General features: G+C 45.6%; 1 protein-coding gene across 3 annotated transcripts in view; it reads right to left on the reverse strand.

Annotated features, from left to right (window-relative positions):
• The window catches only part of DAO (D-amino acid oxidase), a 133,466-nt gene that overhangs the window by 95,653 nt on the left and 24,398 nt on the right, over window positions 1-13,415 (reverse strand). The window contains exon 1 of one of the 3 annotated variants that reach the window (XM_077296122.1): window positions 3,299-3,407. The exons of the other annotated variants lie outside the window; for them this stretch is intronic. The gene's annotated coding sequence lies outside the window, so the exon portion shown is untranslated. Of the gene's footprint in view, window positions 1-3,298; window positions 3,408-13,415 lie in introns of those variants that run through there. 3 annotated transcript variants of the gene reach the window in all.

Raw genomic sequence — 13,415 nt, forward strand, 5'->3', positions numbered from 1 at the left:
TGACTAGCGTCACACTGTCCACATGACCACAATAAGCCGTACACTCCATACAAGTGATCTTTATGGAAGAGTTCACAGAAAAAAGCCTTTACTTAAACAAAAAAATTGTAATGCTCGTTTTGAGTTTGCCAAAAGACATGTGGCTGACTCCCGGAATGTATGGAGGAAGGTGCTGTGGTCAGATGAGACCAAAATTTAACTTTTTGCCCACCAAAGTAAATTCTATTTCTGGAGCCAAACCAAAACAGCTCATCACCCCATGAATACCATCCCAACTGTGAAACATGGTGGTAACAGCATCATGTTGTGGAGATGTTTTCCGGTAGCAGGAACAAGGAAAATGCGAAATACAGGGACATTCTTGAGGAAAACCTGTTTCAGTATGTCAGTGATTTAAGACTGTGACAGAGGGTCACCTTTCAATAAGACAATGACCCACCCAAAGCATACTGCTAAAGCAACTCGAGTGGTTTAAAGGGAAATGTGTAAATGTTTTGGAGTGACCTGGTCAAAGCCCAGACCTTAATCCAATTGACAATCTGTGGTCAGACTTGAAGAATGCTCTTCATCATAGGAAACCATCTAACTTAAAGGAGCTCAGTGTTCAGTGTTGGACACTCCCCTCTGCTATATATACTCGCCTTTGGCAATCAGGGATTGCCAGTGTTAGTTTCATACTGCCTGTTTCTGGAGTTGAAGGTGTTGATTATTTCCTTGTTTTACTTCCCAGTGTTCCACTCTGTTGTTTGTGAACACATATTTGTATGATTAGTATTTTCTTTTACCCTGTACGTCTTCCCTTGTTAGTCTGGATTGTGTATTCTTGTACTCTACAAATCCCACCCTGGGAGGGGGAGGGGACAGATAAGTGCTAATTTAGGAGCTCAGCAAGGCACGTGGCCACCCGCATCTTAACCATCAGAAATAATCCGGGATAGCTAAGGCGCCTCTAGCTTTAGGGATAGGCAAGGAGCCCTTAGCCCCTGATATCTGGCCACAATGCTGTAACGCTTATCTAAAGCAACTTGCAGCTGTAATTGCCACAAAAGAGGCTCTACAAAGTATCAAATTTAGGTGGGTGAATAGTTAAGCACAATGAAGTTTGCAGATATTTTGTCCTATTTTTTGTTTGCTTCTCAATAAAAGAAAACAAAATGTTCACAGTTGTAGGCATGTTCTTTACATGAAACCCTGGGAAAACATGAATAGTGCCAAGGGGGTGAATACTTTCACCAGCCACTTTAGAAAAAAATCCAAAAGTCCTAGATAACCTTTTTAAGGAGGTGTAGCGCTACATACCCTTTTCAGTTTTTTTTCCCCCTCACACTGCAGCACGGTCCTTTTCAGGTAAATGTGGCCAGTTACAGCTCCCTGTACAGATAAGTTGCCAGAAGTGCTGTGTATTTTAAAGTTTAAATGAGTGCAGTACTAAACCACAGTACATTCTACTGACTGTTGGGCACCAGAAGTCTGATCTTCACCGATCATAAAGTGATGGCATATGTCAATGAACACTTTATGAGATGGAAACCACCGTTTGCAGTTTATTTTTTTCTGCTAGTAATGTTGCACTAACATGTGTTTCTTGATTCTGCATCAAGAATGCATTCACGTTATAGATTTTCTCCTGAAAATACACATTCTAGTTTCAATAAATTTTATTTTCAATCACATAGCAATTGAACAACAGGTTCCCTTACAAGGGAGTTCAATAGACTTAAATCTGAACAAAGAAGAAAAACCATACATATATTAACTCAAATTCAAGAATACAGATATGACAAAACAAGTACATGGGGAGACATAGACAGAGGGAAAATGGGGAGGGAAATGAGATTCTGCATTATTCTATATGATAAGTTGCAGAATATTTACGGAACGAGACCACATTTTGTTCCATTTTATAAGTTCCGCCTCTCCCTCCTCGCACCCCACACAGCACAGGCCCAACCCCACTACCATCAGAATCTTTCACAGAATAATTAAGTCTCAAATGGATAAAGTCAAGGTTTGTTCAAGGTTTAAATTCGCGTTAAGGTCCATCCACGGTTTCCAAACTTGGTAGAAGGCCTCCCACAAATCGTCCCTAGTCGCATGTATACGTTCATATAAGAGGATTGTATTCATTTTATCTCTAACCGATTGGATAGAAAGAAATGGCGACCTCCAGTTGGTAGCTCTATGTAGTTTAGCGGCCATAAACAGCTGGCCTATCAACCTGTGGAATCTGTTAGAAAAGCCTTTGTACTTGGCTCCCAAGAGGAATGTAGTTGGGTCAGGTTGTATTGCTCCGCCATACATTTTTTCAATTAATAACCCTACTTCCCGCCACATAGCCGAGGCTATCGGACACTCCCACCAAACATGCTTCATATCTCCCACTGCGCCACATCCTCTAAAGCATTTATATGAAATGTTGGGGTATATAGTGTGAAGTCTACTTGGGACTAGGTATGAAAATACACATTTTAATGGATTTGGCCTTATTATACAGTCTATACACAGGTAAGCCCATAAAGAATTGCCCAACTGAGACCTGTTGGATTGGAGCAACCTCGCCGTTTATTTTCAGGATTGATGTTGCATAGTGATGAGCGAATATACTCATTATTCGAGATTTCCCGAGCATGCTCGGGTGTCCTCTGAGTATTTTTTAGTGCTCGGAGATTTAGTTTTCATCGCCTCAGCTGAATGATTTACAGCTATTAGCCAGCAAAAGCACATGTGGGGGTTGCCTGGTTGCTAGGGAATCCCCACATGTAATCAAGCAGGCTAGTAGCTGTAAATCATCCAGAAAACGAAATCTCTAAGCACTAAAAAATACTCGGAGGACACCGGAGTGTGCTCGGGAAATCTTGAGTAACGAGTATATTCGCTCATCACTAATGTTGCACCACCTCACTTTACAGAATGGGGCTGAGAGACTTTAAATCTTTAAGACAGTAAAACCCCAAGATCAAAAGAAATACATTTATATGAGTATGATTATGGAGTGTGGGAGGAAGCTGGGGAGCCCACAGGTAATCCCATGTGAAGTTAGAAAACCTTGAGAAGAACTTATTTATTGACTAAGAAAGGTATAAAGCTCTCAGAATAGGAATTGAAAGCCTTAAAAATAGTACAAACGTCTAATCAGCAAGAAGTGGAGTAAAGCAGTCTGAGTACAATGTGTCCTTCCGCACTCAGCACAACACGAGCACATTCACACGTAGACAGTACTGGAATCTACATTGTTAGGAAGAGCGTAAAAACATGACATAAAACAATATAAAAACGCAACAGATGTGGCTTTACTCACTCATTTATTCATGTTCCTTTAACAGTCAACAGAGGACGTGCTGGTGTGCGATTACCAGTGACTCACCGTCTGCAGAGCAAGTGATTGGCTGCAGCTAGTAGAATGACAAACAGGCCAACCAACAAAATCGTCCTCACTAACAAAAACTCTGTTAACTAATCCAGTGCCGGACATGCTTCACAGTCCTGTAGCATGCATAGCACATTCTTTCAAAAGTAAAGAGCTTTTTAATATTTTTGCTTACAGGACGCCTTTTTGTCAGGTTTCTTTCTATGTTTAAGGCATTATGTTCTGCCTTTGTAGCAGCATGGCATGTAGCTTTATCAAAGACAAGTCCAGCAATACTTTTATAAGGCCAGTCTGTTCCACTTATACTGATGTGTAAGCTTTTGAACTGACACGCAAATGAAGTTGGACAGCTATTTGTAGATCTAAAGCCTCTGTCACTCCAGCTCTACTCCCTGTCTCCTCTTACTGATTTACAGCCCCTATGCTGTGTGACTTCTGGCAAAAGGAGCTGTCAGTCTAGCTGGAGGAGGCAGCACTCGGCAGGTAATAGTGACCTAGGATTCAGATCTACAAATAGCTCTTCATTTGCATATTAATTGAAACGCTGATTTGTCAGACATGGGGGAACAGATTGGTCATGCAAACGTATTGCTGGACTTTTTTTTTAAAGAACTGCATGTACAAACTCCTAGTTTGGAGGGAGAGATCCTGCTGACAGATTCCCTTTAAGTTTGTAGTATATGTTAAAGTAACGTCCACATGAATAACAAAACTGAAGGATTCTCCGGAGAACATTGCCCAGAGCATCACAACATATCTGCTACCTTGCCCTCTACCTAATGTGCCTCCTGGTGCCATCTCCTTCCTGTCTGTCCACATGTTATAAAATAAATAGTGCTTCATTGGATCAGCCACCTTGTTCTATTGCTCCCTGGTCCAGTTCTGATGCTTATGTGCAGATTGACAACACCGAACATCATGGAGTACAAGGAACACCAAGAGGGTAAAATAAAACCAAAAAATCATTTATTAAATCAGAAATACATACAAAAAATACTAGCCAAATGATAAGGCATCAAAGAAAAGAGGGAAATAAGTACAAAAGACATGCTGGTACAGCAGGAGGAGCAACTAGTACAGATAATAAAATCGCCAAAGGTGGGAGAAATAAACCCCAATCAGGTGGGTACATATGAAACCATCACAACCACAATAGGTATAAATCAAGGGGCTGCCAGTAAGTACCGTGGACTATGCCCCATAGAGCAAGCCCCCCCAAAACCCCACGTATCCCGGAGATTGTTTAAAGCTCACCCATAGTAGCTGGCATGGAGTGTAGGTCCTCCCGCTGAGACCCCTTGACGCGCATTTCGAGTAGATGCTGCTTCAAGAAGGTTCCCCTTCCATATTGGACTATATTGGAGGAAAATGTCTTTGTAAGGGCTGCAAAGGTGTGAGATATGCTCTTCTATGGCGGTTATGGGGCTCCATGATTTTTATGTACGCCCCTGCTCTGAAGACAACAAATGTATATGTGTATAGTGTCATGCGGTTTTACATATACTGTATTATTGTTATGCAAAGTGTTAATATACAATATAAGTAGTGTACGGTATAGGATAACATAGGGTGAAACATAGGTCTGGACTTAGGACATAAGGTATTGATAAACAGATAAGACAGTGGATGCTCCTGTCTTGTCAGGAGCCCAAGGTCTGGCATAGGGGCAGCCGGGTACATCGTATCTTCTGGTGTACAGGGAAAATGGACAGGAACCTGTGTAGACAGAAGGTAATGGATCCCGGGTGCACTGCTGAAGTAGACAGGAAAATCATGAGGCTGACGGAGTCAGTGGGCTTAAGGATAGTCCGGTAGGGCTGAAGATATGTTGTACTAAGAAAATAGGAAATATTTAGTTTTCTGCCTTATCTCACATGTTACAACCTGATGAACTTGAACTGACCAGTAAAAGTTTGCTTGTTGCAATGAACTTGGTTTTCTTTGGATTATGTGCGGTGGTTCCTGAGGATGGAGGCCCAGAGACTGTGGAGGCCAGCGGTGTACACAGTCTACAAGTGACTGTGATGCACCCCACACCTGACAGAACACAGGGACAGGGACACTGTTATCCTGTAAAGTGCCAGAGCTTAACCAGACAGCAACTCGAACATTACTACCGGTCTTGGCAACTTTAGACTTCTGTCAGGGAAGAGTTCGGAAGGACACATACAAGTTACATGGTTGTCTTATACCTCCCCAAATAGGTGGGTTTGGTCAACTTTTGACTAATGTGTATCGGAGCCTTAACCTTGGAGCTAAGCTGACCTATGTGATGGCTCTCCATAACTACACAGACTTGTCTTCTTTTTAACCGGATGGGGCCAGCACGCTAAGTACTTGCTTTCATGAAACAATAGATTGCATTCAAATGTAAAACAAATTTACTGTAGATAACATAAGCGGTATAAGTGGCCATTCATAAGCAATAGCTGTCAGCACATTTGACAGCGATTCATTTTACTTTATCATAGGCATATTTATTTGAATAGGGCGAGATAACTGAGTCGCTGACAGGCTGCTTGGGCACTGTTGCTCTGCTTTGGTTGAGCCAGGCAGCTTGCTTTTCCCATTGTGCAGTGAATTGGGCCTGGTCACTAGGTGCATGCAGCAGAGAAACAATACTGAAGAATATACTCGAGGGACAGACGTCTATAGACACATTCCTGTCTGAAGTTTGTCATATTTTTTGATTAGGTTGGAAGGGTTCAATATTAATTACCATTTCCAAAAGTCTGCAATTTAGACCCAAGTGGATCAAACAATTCTTAATGCCAATTGATGACAGTTTGGGCACTGACAAAATATCCTAATAATTTATTACACATGTATGATGTGGACAGTGCTAGTGATAATGAGCCTATTATTGTTCTGAATCAACTACCAACACAATCTCTGTGATAAACGTATTCCTTTGTCTCGTCATATTGGCGCTGAGATGTTGAACGCCTACACCGCATAAACATCACTCCTACTTGTCGCTGGCATCAGTAAACTCCATTGGCTTCATTTGTACAATGAGTTCCTTTTATTCTCTGAAAAGTTTTAGAATAGAATGGAAATGTATGTGGAGCGCCCCCACGTTAAGGGCAATGGGGTACTCGGCACCAGGTCTATCTCTCTCGGTTCTGGGGATGTCACGGTGGCCCGACCTGGTCCGTGGCCCTTCTGAGGGGTGTCCAATTAAGGGTGAAGTTTGTCTGGTGTTTGTGACGCCACCTGTGGTATTCGGTCAGGGTGACTGACGCTGCTAGGGGTTCGCTGGGGTGATGGAATGGCAGCTAGATGGTATGCCTTCCCACAGGTGAAGTATGTCCCCAGGGCTTCCCAGATGTGTAGGTGGTGATGGTGGACGTTTAAGGCGCAATGAATAAAGAGGACACAAAGGTTGCAGTCTCTTTACCTTTTACTGAAGACTTCAGGGTCCACAGTCCAGAGTACCGTTCACAGGGCAGGCAGAGTCCGGCCGGTCCGAAGACACATCCAGAGTTCCCTTATACAGGTGGAAATCAGTAGCCTTCCTACTAGCGCCTGTGTGTTGTAGTACCTCCCTGCTGAGCACCACGGGATAGTCCTCACAACTTTCGTGGATGTTTCTGATCTTCTCTCTCTCTGTCCCCCAGATGATATAGATAGGACAACCCGTATGACGGGGTAGGCCTGGAGCTTATTTATAGGCACCCTAGGGACGCCCCCCTCTCACAATTTGCCTCCGTGTCTTCTTAGGTATTAAGGTCGGGCAGCCAACTTGGAATTAACTGTCCTGCCGGTCTCTGAAGTAATGCGTAGAGCCAATTACTCCCTCGGTGTTCCGGCCACAGGCTACGCGCCTCGGAAGGAGGCTGTCGATCTCGGGGCAGGACTCCTCCCGGTATTATCTCCTTGTGCTGTGACTTCGTTGCTCACTCTCCACAATCTCGTACTTCGCTTTGTGTTCTTTCTTAGGATGCTGCCGCAATGGAGTGCAGGCGCAGCTCCGTAACGTTCTATCTCATGCTTGACCTCTGTCTGCAGCTCAGAAGTTCCTCTGTCACGGGGAGACTAGGTGAGCGAGAGCTAATAACCCGGGCCCCTGCAATTTCCCTCAGACTAGGGAAATCCTGACTGACCCTCTACCTGGAGTTTACACTGATGGTGTGCATGTCCAGGCCTCGAACCTCACCCTGTCTCCTGTTTCAACCCTAGGCTGAAACCTCCGCCCACCACCAAGTGAAGAGGTAATACACCAATACATACAGTTAGCACAGACAAGGATAAAGGAAAATATACACCACGCCGCAGTCACTCAGGAATACACTATAAATGTGCAGGGCAAAATAAATACAAATATAGGAAGGAGTAAATAAGACTAAGGAAAATACACCAGCAGCAACGAATCTCCAACAACCAGCTCTCCACTCCAGACCGAGATAACAACGCACAAGACAGAAGCTATAATCGGCGACGCCCAATGATCAGGATAACTATTTAAAGGCAATGGGCATGGCCCAGCTTCCAATCCGAGGATCAGGTAAATTAACCCCGGAACAGCTAGATAAAATCTAGCTGACGCCAATGAGCAAATAGTGGTCAAAAGCGGAATTACCGCTGTCTGTCGAACGACCTGGTCTGAACAGCGTCCGACATGACAGTACCCCGCCTTCTACGAGGGACCCCAGGGCCCTCACGGCTTATAGGACCCGGCTTGTCTGGATGGCGACAATGAAAAAACCTGACCAGCCGATCCGCATGAATATCCGAGGCTGGTACCCAGGACCTCTCCTCAGGCCCATAACCACGCCAGTGTACCAAGTACTGTAAAGTGCGACGCACTACACGAGAGTCAACCACCTTGGAGACTTCAAACTCCAAATTACCATCCACCAAGACTGGAGGTGGCATAGGCGCCGCGTCCACAGAACCCACAACCTTCTTTAGAAGAGACCTGTGGAACACGTTGTGTATCTTATACACCGTAGGGAGCTCCAATCGGTACGCTACTGGGTTAATGACGGCGGTGACCCTAAATGGACCAATAAACCGTGGACCCAATTTAAGGGACGGTATTTTGAGTCTTATGTTTTTTGTGGATAACCACACCCAGTCATCCACACTCAGGTCCGGACCTGGCACACGCCTACTGTCAGCCACACGTTTGTACCTAGCACCCACATTCAACAGGTGCTGTTTAACTCTCCTCCAGACTGATGACAATTGTGCTCCTAACTGATCCTCCTCCAGAACGCCGGAAGAGCCCCTCTGACTCAAGGTACAAAATTGAGGATGTAGCCCGTAAACACAAAAAAAGGACGACTCCTGGCGGTGATTATTGATGGCAAACTCAGCCAAAGGAAGAAAGGTAGACCACTCCTCCTGGTTATCAGAGACAAAGCAGTGTAGGTACTGTTCCAAATTTTGGTTCATACGCTCAGTCTGACCATTTGACTGAGGATGGAACGCCGAAGAATGAGACAACTTGATCCCCAGCCGTGAGCAAAATGCTTTCCAAAATTTTGCCACAAACTGAGACCCCCTATCAGACACGATGTCAGACGGAACCCCATGAAGTCTGACCACCTCCTGCACAAATACCTGAGACAGAGTCTTAGCGTTAGGCAACGAAGGCAAAGACACAAAGTGCGACATTTTAGAAAACCGATCAACAATCACCAAGATGACCGTGTTCCCAGCTGATGAAGGCAAATCAGTGATGAAATCCATGGAGATTTCCGTCCATGGCTTACTAGGTACTTCAAGAGGAAGTAGTGTGCCAACAGGATGGGAGCGGGGCGTCTTAGCCCTAGCGCACGTGGTACAAGCTGACACGTATGAGACCACGTCATGTCGGATCTTGGGCCACCAAAACCGACGTGACACCAACTCCAAGGTACCTCTAACCCCTGGGTGGCCAGCCAGGGCAGCATCATGATGCTCTGCCAAAACCTTTAAGCGGAGATGAAGCGGTACAAAAGATTTGTTGATGGGAAGCTCAGATGGTACCTCCTCCTGAGCCTCGGCAATCTCAGCCTCAACCTCGGTAGTGAGAGCCGAAACCACAACACCCTTTTGGAGGATGGGTACTGGATCTTCTCGAGGTTCACCCCCCGGAAAACACCTGGACAGAGCATCCGCCTTAGTGTTTTTAGACCCCGGTCTGTAAGTGACAACAAAATTGAACCGCGTGAAAAACAATGCCCAGCGAGCCTGCCTGGGGGACAGACGCTTGGCTGACTCCAAATACAGCAGATTCTTATGATCGGTAATAACAGTAACCTGATGTACCGACCCCTCCAAGAAGTGTCGCCATTCCTCAAAGGCCAACTTGATTGCCAACAACTCCCTGTTGCCGATATCGTAGTTACGTTCGGCGGACGACAGTTTCTTGCAAAAATAGGCGCACGGACGCAAACCACTCAAAGATGATCCTTGAGATAGTACCGCACCCACACCAACCTCAGACGCATCTACTTCCACAACAAATGGTTTTGATACGTCTGGCTGCACAAGAATGGGGGCTGAAACAAAACTGTTCTTAAGAAACTCAAATGCGCGCACAGCAGCCTCAGGCCAAACGGAGAAATTGGTACCCTTTTTAGTCATGTCAGTTAGCGTTTTAGCAATGATGGAAAAATCCTTGATAAATTTCCTATAGTAGTTAGAAAACCCAAGGAACCGCTGAAGTGCTTTAAGGTTATCAGGACGTTCCCAATGCAGCACCGCTTGCACCTTAGCGGCGTCCATTTTAAAACCAGAAGCAGACACAATATAACCCAAGAAAGGCAACTCTTGAACAGAAAATACACATTTCTCAAGTTTAGCATACAGCTTATTCTCTCTGAGAAGCTGTAACACCTGCCTGACATGATTTAAATGAGCATCACGATCGCAAGAATATATGAGGATGTCATCTAGATACACGATAACGAATTTCCCCAAAACATGCGAGAACACATCATTGATGAAATGTTGGAACACTGCAGGTGCGTTAGTCAACCCAAAAGGCATCACCAAATTTTCAAAATGACCCTCAGGGGTATTAAAAGCCGTCTTCCACTCATCACCTTGACGGACTCTTATGAGGTTGTACGCCCCCCTGAGGTCAAGCTTGGTAAACCACTTAGCACCCGCCACCTGGTTGAACAAATCTGTATCAGTGGCATCGGGTATGGATCACAAACCGTAATCTGGTTCAACTCCCTGAAATCCAAACACGGGCGTAATCTGCCATCTTTCTTCTTCACGAAGAAGAACCCTGCTGCCACCGGCGAGGATGACGGCCTGATGTGCCCTTTGCTCAAGCTTTCAGCAATATAATCTTATAACGCTTGTCTCTCCGGACCAGAGATGTTAAACATCCTTGCTTTAGGCAACTTGGCCCCTGGTTTAAACCTGATAGAACAGTCATAGGGACGATGTGGCGGTAACTCTGAACAACCCTTTTCAGAGAACACATCCACAAAATCCAGAAGTGACTCTGGAACGCTTGAAGTCACCGCAGCCACACATGTGGCCAGGCAATTCTCCTGGCAGAACTCGCTCCACTGAATTATGTCCTGAGTTTTCCAGTCAATTACCGGGTTGTGCATGGACAACCAAGGAAAACCCAAAACCACCTGAGCAGGAAGATTCCTGAGCACCTTACATGTAACCCGCTCGGAATGTAGAACCCCAATGTGAAGTTTCACCTCAGCCACAAATTCAGTAATCTCCCCCTGAGAGAGAGGAGCAGCATTGATGGTGACCACGCGGATAGGATGAGACAGTTTTTCAATCCTAAAACCTGCTGTGCGCGCAAACTACTCATCAATGAGATTAGTGGCTGAACCACTATCCACAAAAACAGTAATTGGCAGCACACTGCCAGCGATAAAAACCTTAGCAGGGAGCATGCATTGAGAAACCACCATGGAGGATATACATAAGCTCAGATTGGTCTCCTCCACACCCTCTGAGCTTAGAAGTTTTCCGCCGTTGCGTTTTTCTTAGACAGAAGAGGACAGATGTTAATAAAATGACCAGATTTACCACAGTAAAAACAGGCTCCCTGCTTCCTGAGCTCAGGGGCTCGACGCTTCACATGTGACACCCCTGCGATTTGCAAAGGCTCCGTGGGCTCACCTGCAGCAACCTCACGTGAACCTAAACCCTCTCCCATAGGCGGTGTCTCATGCTCCCCCTGACGCAAACGGCGATTAATGCGGACAACCAGACTCATAGCGGAATCTAGAGAAGCAGGAGTCTCGTACATCAGAAGGGCTTTTTTAACCCTTCTAGAAATCCCATGCATAAACTGACTCCGCAATGCTGGATCATTCCATTGTGTATCGATCGCCCAGCGACGAAATTCAGAACAGTAATCCTCTGCAACTCGCTCCCCCTGGCGAATAGTGCGTATCTTAGATTCTGCTAGAGCCATTCTGTCAGGTTCATTGTAGATTTTTCCAAGAGAGGACAAAAAACTCTCCACAGAGTCAAATGCAGCAGAATCAGATGGCAAAGAAAACGCCCATGCTTGGGGATCCCCGCTTAACAATGACAACACCAGGCCCACACGCTGAGCCTCATTACCCGAGGAGATCGGGCGCATACGGAAATATAGTTTGCAAGCTTCACAAAATGAAACAAATTTACTGCGTTCCCCAGCAAATTTTTCAGGCAAAGGGAATTTAGGCTCAGCAACTCTTCCTGTCGCTCCAGCTTGCACATTAGATACTGCTAGTCCCTGTTGCTGAACTGCCCCCCTCAACTCAGTGACCTGTAGGGACAGTGCCTCCATCTGGCGGGTTATGTTATGACCCCAATGGCGAGGGTCTCAGAGGAACGTGGAAGTCTGCAGAATACAAAAATCCAGCTCATAGGGCAGTGGTAGCTGGGTTGACCATATATCTACTCCTAACGCCAACACTAGAAGTAGCCGGGGATCATTCCTACGTTGATTCTAGATGACACGCTCCAGCCGGAGAATCTAGCTACCCCTAGTAGAGGAAAACAAAAGACCTTTCTTGCCTCCAGAGAAGGGGACCCCAAAGCTGGATAGAAGCCCCCCACAAATAATAACGGTGAGGTAAGAGGAAATGACAAACACAGAAATGAACCAGGTTTAGCACAGAGAGGCCCGCTAACTGATAGCAGAATAAAGAAAGGTAACTTATATGGTCAACAAAAACCCTATCAAAATCCACACTGGAAATTCAAGAACCCCCGAACCGTCTAACGGTCCGGGGGGAGAACACCAGCCCCCTAGAGCTTCCAGCAAAGGTCAGGATATATATTTGGAACAAGCTGGACAAAAATACAAAACCAAAACAAAATAGCAAAAAGCAAAAAGCGGACTTAGCTGATATAACTGGAACCAGGATCAGTAGACAAGAGCACAGCAGACTAGCTCTGATAACTACGTTGCCAGGCATTGAACTGAAGGTCCAGGGAGCTTAAATAGCAACACCCTTAACTAACGACCCAGGTGCGGATAAAAGGAATGACAGAAAAACCAGAGTCAAAAAACTAGTAACCACTAGAGGGAGCAAAAAGTAAATTCACAACAGTACCCCCCCCTTAGTGAGGGGTCACCGAACCCTCACCACGACCACCAGGGCGATCAGGATGAGCGGCATGAAAGGCACGAACTAAATCGGCCGCATGAACATCAGAGGCGACCACCCAGGAATTATCCTCCTGACCATAGCCCTTCCACTTGACCAGGTACTGAAGCCTCCGCCTGGAGAGGCGAGAATCCAAGATCTTCTCCACCACGTACTCCAACTCGCCCTCAACCAACACCGGAGCAGGAGGCTCAGCAGAAGGAACTATAGGCACAATGTACCGCCGCAACAAGGACCTATGAAATACATTGTGAATAGCAAACGACACAGGAAGATCCAGACGAAAAGATACAGGATTAAGGATTTCCAATATCTTGTAAGGCCCAATAAAACGAGGTTTAAATTTGGGAGAGGAGACCTTCATAGGAACAAAGCGGGAAGAAAGCCATACCAAATCCCCAACGCGTAGTCGGGGACCCACACCGCGGCGGCGGTTGGCAAAGCGCTGAGCCCTCTCCTGTGACAACTTC

The sequence above is a fragment of the Ranitomeya variabilis genome, chromosome 1 (genome assembly GCF_051348905.1).
Source record: "Ranitomeya variabilis isolate aRanVar5 chromosome 1, aRanVar5.hap1, whole genome shotgun sequence".
NCBI classification, from domain to species: Eukaryota; Metazoa; Chordata; class Amphibia; order Anura; family Dendrobatidae; genus Ranitomeya; species Ranitomeya variabilis.